At 37.5% G+C, this 12,009-nt stretch overlaps 1 protein-coding gene across 3 annotated transcripts in view; it reads right to left on the bottom strand.

The window, feature by feature from the left end:
* LOC122216640 (transmembrane protein 258-like) overlaps positions 1-3,280 on the bottom strand; it is a 46,195-nt gene extending 42,915 nt beyond the window's left edge. For all 3 annotated transcript variants that reach the window (XR_006201008.1, XR_006201006.1, XM_042933724.1), the window contains exon 1: positions 3,176-3,280. The gene's annotated coding sequence lies outside the window, so the exon portion shown is untranslated. The remainder of the gene's footprint in view (positions 1-3,175) is intronic.
* Between the last annotated feature and the right edge of the window lie 8,729 nt (positions 3,281-12,009).

The raw sequence follows: 12,009 nt of genomic DNA on the forward strand, positions 1-12,009 counted from the left end.
TCATGAATTGTCAGGACCCACCACAGTTTAAGTGGGATTGCATTTTGAGTTTACTTACTTGGAACAACTCTCCTAGGATAAAGAAATAAGCAACCTGGGAAGGACCTCTGGAAAAACTGATGGCTCATGCTAAGACAAGTAGATATGGTGGTGTTGTGATGGCAGTTGTTGTGAGAAAGTAATAAAATGTTTAGAGAAGTGGGCAAATGGAAATCTGTCAGATGATGGTATTTATGAAAAGGCCAGGAAGATAGACACAGGCTCACAAATAACTACAAGAGTGACTGAATCCTGAAAAAAGAGAATAGAGGCTGCCTGGGATCACTTAACCTCCATAAACTGGTAGATGCAGTTGTCACACAGAGTAGTAGAGCAGGAGGGGCAGCCAGAGGGGTTTAGCCATGGAGCATTATGGAGATGGTTAACAGAATACGTGTCATCCCCAGCGGAAAAATAGATGGGCTACCGGCAAGGGTACTGTTTGGTTTGTACCAGCAGAAGAGGGTAGGGAATGGACATCTTAAAGGCTTCGTGCTGGCTTTCTAATATAAAGTCCCCATCTCTTGTCCAGTTTCCAGACCTGAGCACGTGTTTCAACCTAGAACTCCCTGAAGTGGTCACAGTGGCAGAGAAGGAGGCTATGTGTAGGCCTAACAGCATGGACTCCTTTTATGCAAGGCTCACCTGGCTGTCACCAGATGGTACCATTCCTCAGGAATTCCTATTGACTGTGAGGTGGCAAGTTGACATATTGAATCCTTTCCATTCTATTTACTCAAATATGAAAAGACACATTCTTAATATGCAGTTGCTTTTTATCCTTTCAGGGCTCCAGTTACGACCATTTTTCAAACAGGCTGTTTAGTGTTTGGTTTACCAACATGGGATATTACATATCAAAACAGACAAAGGGATCCTTTTTCTCTCAATGGAAGTATGGAAATGCATCCAGGATTGTGGGCTCTTCCTTTTTTACCACATATTGCACCACTCAGAAGATGCCCAGATGCTAGAGTATTGGAATAGCCAACCAATGATATAATTAAAATGCCAAGTTATGGGCAATACTCTGAAAGTTCATGGAATCCTTCTTCCAGTATACAATATATTACTTGTAGCAAATACTTTAATACTATACTTGGCCCTAGTGGGAAGAGTAGATGGAGTGGAAAAGGAGTTGACTAACTTAATATCACTCCCAGTGACCCACTGGGGGGACATTTTGTTTCTTGTTTCTGAAACTCCATACTCTGTGTGATTAGAGATCCTTGTTCCCCCAAAGGGCAATCTTTTTCCAGGAAGCACATGAAAAGTCTTATTCATTTGCAAACTATGGATGCTACCTCATTTCTCTGGACTCTGCATATATATAGACTAGTGGCAGGATTAGGAATGACCATCTTGCCCCCCCCCCCCCATTTTTTTTTTCTTCTTCTTCAGATTTTCTGGAAGAGTGTAAGATGTTTATTAGGGTCTGAAACCTATCAAAATAGGAGAATAGAAGCTGGGTTGGGCATGGAGAGAAGTTCAGCTGTGAAGTTTATTTGATAAAGGTTTTACCAACCCAAAGTGGGCAGCTTTGAAGCAAGCATTAATCACTAAATATTGACTATTCCAGGCAGCTGTGAGAACTGATAGTTGGCACTGTCTGTTGATTGTACTTTCCAGATGGACAAAGAGTTCTTCCTGGAAGGGAGAGCTGAGTGAGGAATATCTATGTCTCCCTCAAGTGTGATCCATTGTAACACTGACTTAGATCCAAGGGCCGATTTTATAATAAACAGGTTCGATAGGCATATAGTCCTATGACATTATCTGGAAGCTACCAGGGTACTAAAAATAGGGATGATTGTTCTGGGTGGAAGCGTGAAAGTATATCTGATACAGGATACAGTGTGTATTCAACCGGTGGCTATTGAATAATGCTGCCTCTCCAATAGTTTTAAGAAAACCTGCTCTTTCTTACAGAGCAGCAGGAAAGAAGTTATTGCACTCCCTGATGTAATCAACACTAATAAGCACGAAGACCTAAGGACCTAAGATTACTAGTAGACATTGCAGAAAGGGCAGAGTATGTGTGGAGGCTGGAAATAACTATGGTACCCCTTGATGTTTCAACAATCAATGAAAACAGTCAGTGTGCAATTGCAACAATCTAAGATAACTAGGAGCTCATACTTCTCAGAGATTAAATCTAGGTCATTCTACTGGGTAAACAACCTGGATAAGTAGAAGTGATGACAAAGGGAAAAAGAAATCTAGAATAGGTGACAGAAGACAGTTGATGCATAGCACTTACTACCTTAGAAACTCTTGGAGCCATGGAACTCTAGCTTGTTTGATGAGTTCTAGCTTCTTTCAAATCCTGTAGGTTTTGTTTTTCTCTTTTTAGAGAGAGATTTTGGCTGGCCAATGGCTTGAGGTATCAGTAACCAAATGTATGTAATGTGGAATATGAATAAATATGTGTGGTGCAAGGGATAGGCTATGGCAAAGATGTAAATCCTCATTCTGAATACTCTCAGCTTACCTCTGAATTCGCTTGACACTGTAATGTATAATTCACCCACCTCAACCAATTAGGGTAAGTACTCTTTGTCCCTGTGTAGGACAATTATGAGACAGTTCTATTCCCACATGTCCATAGTGGTAACCCCTATTTATGAAACCTGTTGGCTTTTGCTTCTCTTTTTCCCTCTCCTTTTCCACTTCCTCATTTGTGCTCCTTTATTACCTCTTAAATAAGCTACTAGTGCTCAGTCTGGTGTCTTGGTGTCTGCTCTGGGAGAGAAATTCAAACGAAGACAGTGATCATTTTCATGATTACACTCATCATTAAGTTTTATATGGAAAACCATGCTCCCGAAGAAAACTTATACTTAAGAAGCTAAAACTAATTTGTCTACTGTTAATACCAACTCCAAGAAACAAAGGCTTGTGAAATTAGGCACACTGAGGTTATCATGTTCCACTGGCATTTGTTTGAGTCAGCCTATTGACAATGTATTTAATATATGAAAGAGTTGTATATGTGTATGTGACATATTTTGCCTTCTGAAACTGTTTTGCCTTTGCTCAGTGATGTGCTCTTTGAGAACTTGAATGCAGTTCAGCTAAGAGGTAAGGTAAAAACTTGATTCTACATATCTTTAAAGAAATGAATTTGATGACCTACCTGAAGTATTAACTCTATATTACTCTAGTTTCCAAGCTGAAGCTATTGTTACCCTCCATGTAGATTTGGTCTCACCCTGCATGCTTGAACTGTTCCTTTTCATAGTCAGAGATGTTTAAGGAGTGGCAGTTTACTGGCCTGTCCTGGACAGTTGGGCACTCTTCTGACTTTACAGCAACCTTCAATATAGCTGCTATTTTACTCTTGCTACCCTGTCCCTTTTCTTTTCTAGGCCAAATTTTCACCTGCCTTCTCCCACATACACCCAAGCCCTGTAAAATGATGATCAAAGCCAGAGCAATCAAGTGATCTCTAACAAAACTCTATCCGTGTTTTATATGAAGGTGGATAATACAGTTGAGGGTCAAAGGACGTATTTGGACATCTCATTCGTAAGACTAAAGGGATATTATCTAAGGCTATACCAATTAAATATATCTCAGCATGCCTCTGACCCACTGGTACAACAGTATTGTGCTCGGACATATTTGTTGAGAAGTTCTGCTTTATTGCTTCATAAGGTTTGCTAACTAAACAACATTATGTTTTCCCCCTCATGTTTAGATTATGATTCAGGATGTTTTAGGTGTGCAAGGTAATATCATATCTCTCATTTTTCACTTTTATGAAAATGGTCTATCTCTTTAAGCAAAATTTACAATAACTATTTCTCTACAGTGAGAAATGTTAAAATGAGCATGTTTTTTCTTCCCTTCTCTTCTCCTTCTCTCTATCACCTGATATAAAATAATAATATTGTATTTCTATAATTACTTCCTTGAAATTGTTAAATATGTTAGTACATGTTTCATTTTTTAGTTGTAAATGATTTACTTCGAATCCTGACCATACTTGATTATAGTAGATTAACTGTTTTCTTCTAAGACTTTTATTGTTTCTGGTCTCCTTTGAAGCTTTTAATCATTTCTAGATTTTTGTGTATGATGTAAGATAGTAATACAGTTTTATTTTTTTGCTTGTGGCTGTCCCATTTTCCCAGCATTATTTACTGAACAGATGGCACTTTTTCCCTGGTACATTCTTGGTCCCTTTGTCAAAAATTAATTGAGCATACATTTATCAGTTTATTTCTAGGTTCTCTGTTCTGTTCCATTGATCTTTATATGTTTTTATGACAATACCATACTGTTTTGATTACTATAGCTTTGTAATATAGTTTGGATTCAGGGAATATGGTGCCTTCAGCTTTGTTTTGTTTTTTTTTTTTTTTTTCAAGTTTGTTTTGGCTATTTGGGGTCTTGTGTGATTGAATACACGTTTCAGGATTATTTATTGTATTTCTGTGACAAATGTCATTGGGATTCTGATAGAGATTGCATTGAATCTGTAAATTTACTTTGGGTAATATGGGCATTTTAACAATATTAATTCTTCCCATCTGTGAGCACAGTTTATCTTTCCATTTACTTCTTTCATCTTCAGTTTCTTTCATTGGTGTCTTATAGTTTTCAGAGTACACAGGGCACCCGGGTGGCTCAGTTGGTTAAGTGTCCGACTTTGGCTCAGGTCATGATCTTATGATTCACAAGTTTGAGCCCCACTCTGGGGTCTGTGCTGACAGCTGGGAGCCTGGAACCTGCTTTGGATTCTGTGCTCCCTCTCTCTCTGCCCCTCCCCCACTCACTCTCTGTCTCTCAATAAAAAAAAAAATGGTTTTCAGACTACAGGTTTTTCACCTCCTTTGTTAAATGTACTCCTTGACATTTCCTTTTTTTTTTTTTTTTGATGCCGTTGTAAATACGATTGTTTTCTTAATTTCTCTTTCTAATAGTTCATTGTTAGTGTATCCTAACACAGTTGATTTTTTGCATATTGATTTTGTAACCTGCAACTTTACTGAATTTGTTTCTTAGACCTAACAGATTTTTGGAGGCGTATATAGACTTTTCTATATATGAAATAATGTCTTTTGTAAATAGTGGTGGTTTCATTGCTTCCTTTCAAATTTCGATGCCTTTTAGTTCTTTCTCTTGCCTAATTTGTCTGTCTAGGATTTTCAATATTGTGGTGAGTAGAAGTGCCAAAGCAAACATCTCTTTCTGGTTCCTGTTCTTAGTTCCTGTCAGCTTTTCATCACTGAGTATGTTAGCTGTGGGCTTGTCGTACATGGCCTTTATTATGCTGAGGTGTGTTCACTCCATACTCACTTTGCTGAGAGTTTTTATTATAAATGGGTGTTGGATTTTGTCACATCCTTTATTCCTGCATGTACTGAGATAACATACAATTTTTATCTCTCACTTTGTTCATGTAGTATATCATGTGGATTGATTTTCAGATCTTGAGCCATCCTTCCATCCCTGGCACAAACCCCACTTGGTCATAGTATATGATCCTTTTCATATATTGTTGAATTTGGTTTTCTCGTATTTTGTTAAGGATTTTTGAATCTCTGTTCATCAAGGATATTGGTCTGTAATTTTTGTTTGGTTGCTTGTTTTGTTTTGTTTTGTTTCTTAGGGTCCTTGTCTGGTTTTGGTAACAGAGTCATGGTGGCCTTGGAAGAATTCTTTCCTTTTCAGTTTTTTGGAAGAGTTTCAGAAGGATAGGTATTGAATCTCCTTTAATGTTTAGTGTAATTCACCAGGAAATCCATCAGGTTCCAGTTGTTGAAGCTTTGCCAAGACCTGTCAGTGTTCCAAAGAAAGGAATCTCATTTGGCACCTAGCTTCAGGCTAATTGGAAGCCACACCCTTAGGAAGCCACTTTTAAACTATGCAAGTGTGTCTATATATATATATATATATATATATATATATATATATATATATAGCAACACTATATATATATAGTATATATACATATAGTATATATATAGTATATATACTATATATATAGTATATATACATATAGTATATACATATACTATGTATATAGTATATATATAGTATATATACTATATATATAGTATATATACAGTATATATACTATATATATAGTATATATACATATACTATATATATAGTATATATACTATATATATAGTATATATACATATAGTATATACATATACTATGTATATATATAGTATATATACTATATATATAGTATATATACATATAGTATATACATATACTATGTATATATATAGTATATATACTATATATATAGTATGTACATATAGTATATACATATAGTATGTATATATATAGTATATATATACTATATATATAGTATGTACATATAGTATATACATATAGTATGTATATATATAGTATATACAATATATATAGTATATACATATAGTATATACATATAGTATGTATATATATAGTATATATATACTATATATATAGTATATACATATAGTATATACATATAGTATGTATATATATAGTATATATATACTATATATATAGTATATACATATAGTATGTATATATATAGTATATATATATAGTATATACATATACTATATATATAGTGTATATATATATACTATATATATAGTATATACATATAGTATATACATATAGTATGTATATATATAGTATACATATGTGTGTGTGTGTGTGTGTATATATATATATATATATATATATATAGTCCCTTGGGGCCACAATTGTACACCATTCTGGCCTCTTCTTCAGGAGATGTTGAGGTGTTCGACATTTGCAAAAATTGGGTCTTCAGATGAGTGTATAAGCTCCTTTCCTGGAGATAGTCCCAAGCTGTAGCAAGACCTAGGGACAACACAAAGATAACTTGCCCTGGCACCTCTGTCGCCTCTTGATGTGTGGCCAACCTGAGGCCTGCCCTTCCAGCTGAAGCTATAAGACAAGTAAGTATTTTTTCACAGGAAGAGTTCGGTTATATTTCTGTCTGCTGTCTGTGCAGTGCCTGTCAAGAACTAACTCTTCAACTGTTTCTGTCCTGTGGGGCCCAGAGAGGCAGGCATCCCTGACCACCAGAGCCACATAACTGGGTAGGGAGTTTGGACTCCCGGTTGGACTGTATATGCCTATTGGACTGTATATGCCTGCCAGCTTTGGCATGGCAAGGGGAGTGCAGGGCCTGGGCATATGCACTGGATTTAGTTTTAGTGAGGCAGCTGGAGAGCACAGGGTCAGGGCACATCCACTGGTTAGGGTGCCGTGACTCTGTGTGTCTGTCAGCACTAGCTGGATGTAAGGGAAGCACAAAAATGGTGAACGCCAGTACCTCTGTCCTGGAGAGAGTCCCAACAGAGCCCTGTCCCTCTGGCAGATGCTTTAAAGATTAGCAAATGAATCTTCTTCGCAAATAGTCTAAAACAATATTCGTTTTTTCTTTTTTTTTTTAAATGTTTATTTATTTTTGAGAGAGAACGAGCGAGGGAAGGGCAGAGAGAGAGAGGGAGACAAAGAATCTCAAGCAGGCTCCAGGCTCTGAGCTGTCAGCACAGAGCCCAACATGGGGCTCAAACTCAGGAACTGCGAGATCATGGCCTGAGTCAAAGTCTGAGGCCTATCCCAAGGAGCCGCCCAGGTGCCCCTAAGGCACTTGTCAAACACCTGCTTTTGCACTGGGTTCTGGGGTGAGTCTGCATGTAAAGCCCTTCGAAATCAGATATTCAGTTCCCTGAAGCCCTTCCTGGCTCCTGGATGTAAGCCCTGTTGGTTTTCAAAGCCAGATGTTTTGGGGGCTCATCTCTCTCTAGTTTAGGTTGCATGGGTTGGCAAACCTTATGTGGGGCATGAACCCCTTGCTCCTCAGAGAAAAGCTCCATCCATGTTCATGAGATCCCTCCTGACCAGGGCGTGGCATTTTGAGTGAGACTGTATCTCTGTCTCCCCCACTTGTCTCAATGTGGCCTTTTTATCCTTTGTTCTGAAGGAGGTTTTCAGTGGGTTTTCAGGTCTTTTTCAGAGGGAGTTGTTTGCTATGTACCTGTAAATTTGGATTGTCCATGGAAGGGGGCGAAGCGAAGGTCTTTCTATGCTGCCATCTTGGACTGCCTTATCTGTCTTTATTCCTTTGGTTGTTTCATTACATTTCCTTTTGACTGCTTTGAAATTATGTTTTCAAAATGACTTTATTTTATGTATTGTCTACTATTTTTTTTTTCAGTTCCCTAAGATATATGTCTCTTTATTTCTAACTTCCGGTAGTCTTGGATCATCTCTCTGCTCCAAGCCCCACTTCATCTTGACTTGTAAGATTTTATACAACCTTGCTTTCCTTTATTTCCCTCACTTAGGTTCCAAGTCCCATGCCCTGATTTTCCCAATTCCAGGATACGGCTCCTTGGTGTTTTTGGAACATAGCAAGCATGTTTCTTGAGAGACTTTGCCGTTTTCTTTTGCTGGAGTGTTTTCCCCTCAGATGTCAACACCCCTGTCTCACCTCCTTCTGGCCTTTTTCTCAGAAGTCATCATGAAGCCTTCCCTAGCCACCAACTCCACAACTCCACTCCTCTTCCGAAATCTGATGTTCCCCTTCCTGGTTTTTCTCCTTAGTTATTAACACTACCTGTACACTATTACACTTCTTTACCTTGATTATGTGTTTCCTACTAGAATAAAAAATTCTTAAAGAGATTTTGTTTTTTCACTACTTTATCTCCAGCACCGGATACAGAGTAGGAGTTCATTAAATAGCATTAAACAAACAAATGGATAGAGGAACTAGGGATCTTTTAAATTTTATTTTCCAAATATTGTATTTAAATATTATTTTTTCACCTTCAGATTTTTAACTTGAACACATTCTTTTTCATAATCCCATGATTTATTTCTGACAGCTTTCTCTACCACTTAATTTTATTGCTGTAATAGTTTCCCTCCTCTTTCTGAAGCTCTTAGCCATTTTTTAAACACTTTTCTTCTGATTATTGCTAGTCTTGAACTTCCTTTAATTTATTTTTTTTGTTTTGTTCTCAGAAAACTACATGGGGCACTAAAATAGCTGATTGGAAGTTTCTGCGCATGCTGTTGCTTGTGGATTACCAGGATTCATTGTAGAATATTATGGCTAGATTCCTTTTGTTTTTTTATTGTCAAATACCCACCTCTTAGTGTTTTTAAGTTTTTCTCTGGGACTGGTAAAGTTCCCTAGTGAGGACTTATTCCATCTAGTACCTAAAAGGTATAACTGACTGCCAGTGTTCTCAGATCAAATACAGGAAGGATATAGCATCTCACCATTTGATTGGAAGAATTTTCTTTCCTTTTTTAAAATTTTATTTTAGAGAATGTGCAAGCAGAGGAGAGGAGCAGAGGGAGAGACAGAGAATCTCAAGCAGGCTTCATGCTGACTGCACGGACCCCAGTGCCAGGCTTGATCCCACGACTCTAGAACCATGACTTCAGCCTAGATCAAGAGTCAGAAGTCCAACTGACTGAACCATTCAGGTGCCCCAGGAAGAATTTTCTTTAATCTCCTTCTATATTGTTCCACATCCTCAATGGGAGCCATGTTTTTCCTAATTCCCCATCTCCCTTGCTATATAGTTCTCTAGAGAGGAAAATTCTGGTTTTATTATGACTGGGGGAAGTTGTTTTCTTACTTCTGAGATGGGGAAGGGATCTATAACCCAGCTTCAGAGAGTTATGTTGCCAGAAACTCCTTAGTTTTTCTGTCATTCTTTGGTGTGGTTTGCTCTGTATGTATTCAATGGCTAGTTTAGAATCTGTCTTTCTTAGTCTCCATCATCTGCTACTAATTTGTCTGTCATTCAGATTTCAGATTTCATTTGATGATCATGTTTCCTGCTCCTTGTCCTTTTTTATCTTTTTTTTTCCCCCCTTAAATATCTCTGCTGTAATTTCAACAGGGACCAGAGAAAAATATGTGGTTCGTTTTATTCATTTAAAATGGTAAAACTGGGGCTCCTGGGTGGCTCAGTCGGGTAAGCATCCAGCTTTGGCTCAGGTCATGATCTCATGGTTCATGAGTTCAAGCCCCACGTGGGGTTCTCTGCTGTCAGTGCAGAGCCCACTTGAGATCCTCTGTCCCTCTCTCTGTATCCCCTTCTCCTATTTGGTCACTCTCTCTCTCAAAAAATAAATAAAAACATAGTAAATAAATAAATAAATAAATAAATAAATAAATAAATGGTAAAACTATTTGAAGAGTTTATATTTTGCATTGTTAATGAGCTATTTTAATATGCCTGATGCATAATAACTTTTACTTAAGATAATTAAACCAAAAGAAGAATTTGGGTCACTTTATTTCCCATATTTCTTATTTAGAAGAAAGTGAGTTATCACAATAGAGGGGGATAAAACAGTATAATTTTAGTATATCAAAAGGCCAGGATATGAGCCATGGCTGTGCCATGAATTCCGTCCTCAGACCCACCTATACACAGATTTTTTTCAATAGCTAGAAGTATAGTACTGTAAATGTATTTTGTATTCCTTATGATATTATTACCATTTTCTTTTCTCTAGCTTACCTTGTGTAAGGATACAATATATAATACACATAAAATCTGTGTTAATTGATAGGGTTACTGTTAAGGCATTATAGTCAAAAGTAGGCTATTAGCAGTTAACTTTTTAGGGACTCAAAAGTTATATGTGGATTGTTTTTAGTGTTTATTTATTTGGGTGACAGAGCATGAGCAGGGGAAGGGCAGAGAGAGAAAGAGAATCCCAAGCTGGCTCCACACTGTCAGCATGTAGCCCAGTGTGGGGCTCAAACCTGCGAACCGTGAGATCATGACCTGAGCTGAAATTGAGTCAGACGCTTAACAGACTGAGTTACATCGGCACCCCTACATGGATTTTTTAAAAATAGTTGTTTTTGAGAGAGAGAGAGAGAGAGAGAGAGAGCATGCACATGCAGGGGAGAGACAGAGGCAGGTGGGCAGGGTGGACAGAGGATCTGAAGCAGGCTCCGTGCTGGTCACAGGCAGCCTCATGCGGGGCTTAAACCCACTAACCGTGAGCTCATGACCTGAGCCACAGTTGGACGCTCAACCTACTGAGCCACCCAGGCGCCCCCATATGTGGATTTTTGACTGCGTGGGGAATAAGCAACCCTAACCTCTGCCTTGTTCAAGGGTCATCTGTATAGTGCTCTTGATTGCTTACCAACATAGTGAGATTTAATTAAACAGTACTTCTAAGACCTGAGCTCTTATTATTCCAAATCATAGCACATGAAAGATTCTGTCACTGCTGTTGTTGTTTTCATTTTTTTACTTTGTTTTATTGTGTTTTTGTTGTGTTCTGTTTAGTTTTATTGGCCCAGACAGTGATGTTAAATAGGGCTCAACACTGCCCACCTTGACTCAGCTCTTAAACTGGTAGTTAGGTTTGGATTCTCAACAGTAGCCACACAGCTTACTCATTCCTGTAGGCATGTTTTACTTTTCCATTATTATATACTGATTCAACACATTAATCCATAACTTCACCTCTTTTTTTGTTGAGACACTATCAAAGCATAGTGAAAGGGAGCTTACCAGACAACAAAATGTTCTCATCAGAAATTGTAGATGATAGACCGCTAAAGAAAATGAGAATCCTTGTTAAAACATTAAAGACTACTGTCCTTAGATTTGTCCAATAATTAGAATTATAGTAAAGAAATAATACTTCAGAATTTTTACTTTCTCAGAATTTTATTGCTTATCAGTTGAATATAGAAAATGATTTATTTGCTTTAAGATTTATGTATATATTTTCCTTTCAGAGCAGAAATAATCTTCAAGAATAGATATTTTCAATGGTAACATGAAAGCTAGGGGTTTGGAATGTGGAGGGAGCGATTCAGTTTTACTGAAAACAGAAGTGCCCTATGACATAATTTACCACAGAATAGCTCTTTTCCACACATAATAATACTCATTTGGGAGATTTCTTTATTGCCACTTTTATTTG

Source organism: Panthera leo, chromosome A1 (assembly GCF_018350215.1).
Source record: "Panthera leo isolate Ple1 chromosome A1, P.leo_Ple1_pat1.1, whole genome shotgun sequence".
NCBI classification, from domain to species: domain Eukaryota; kingdom Metazoa; phylum Chordata; class Mammalia; order Carnivora; family Felidae; genus Panthera; species Panthera leo.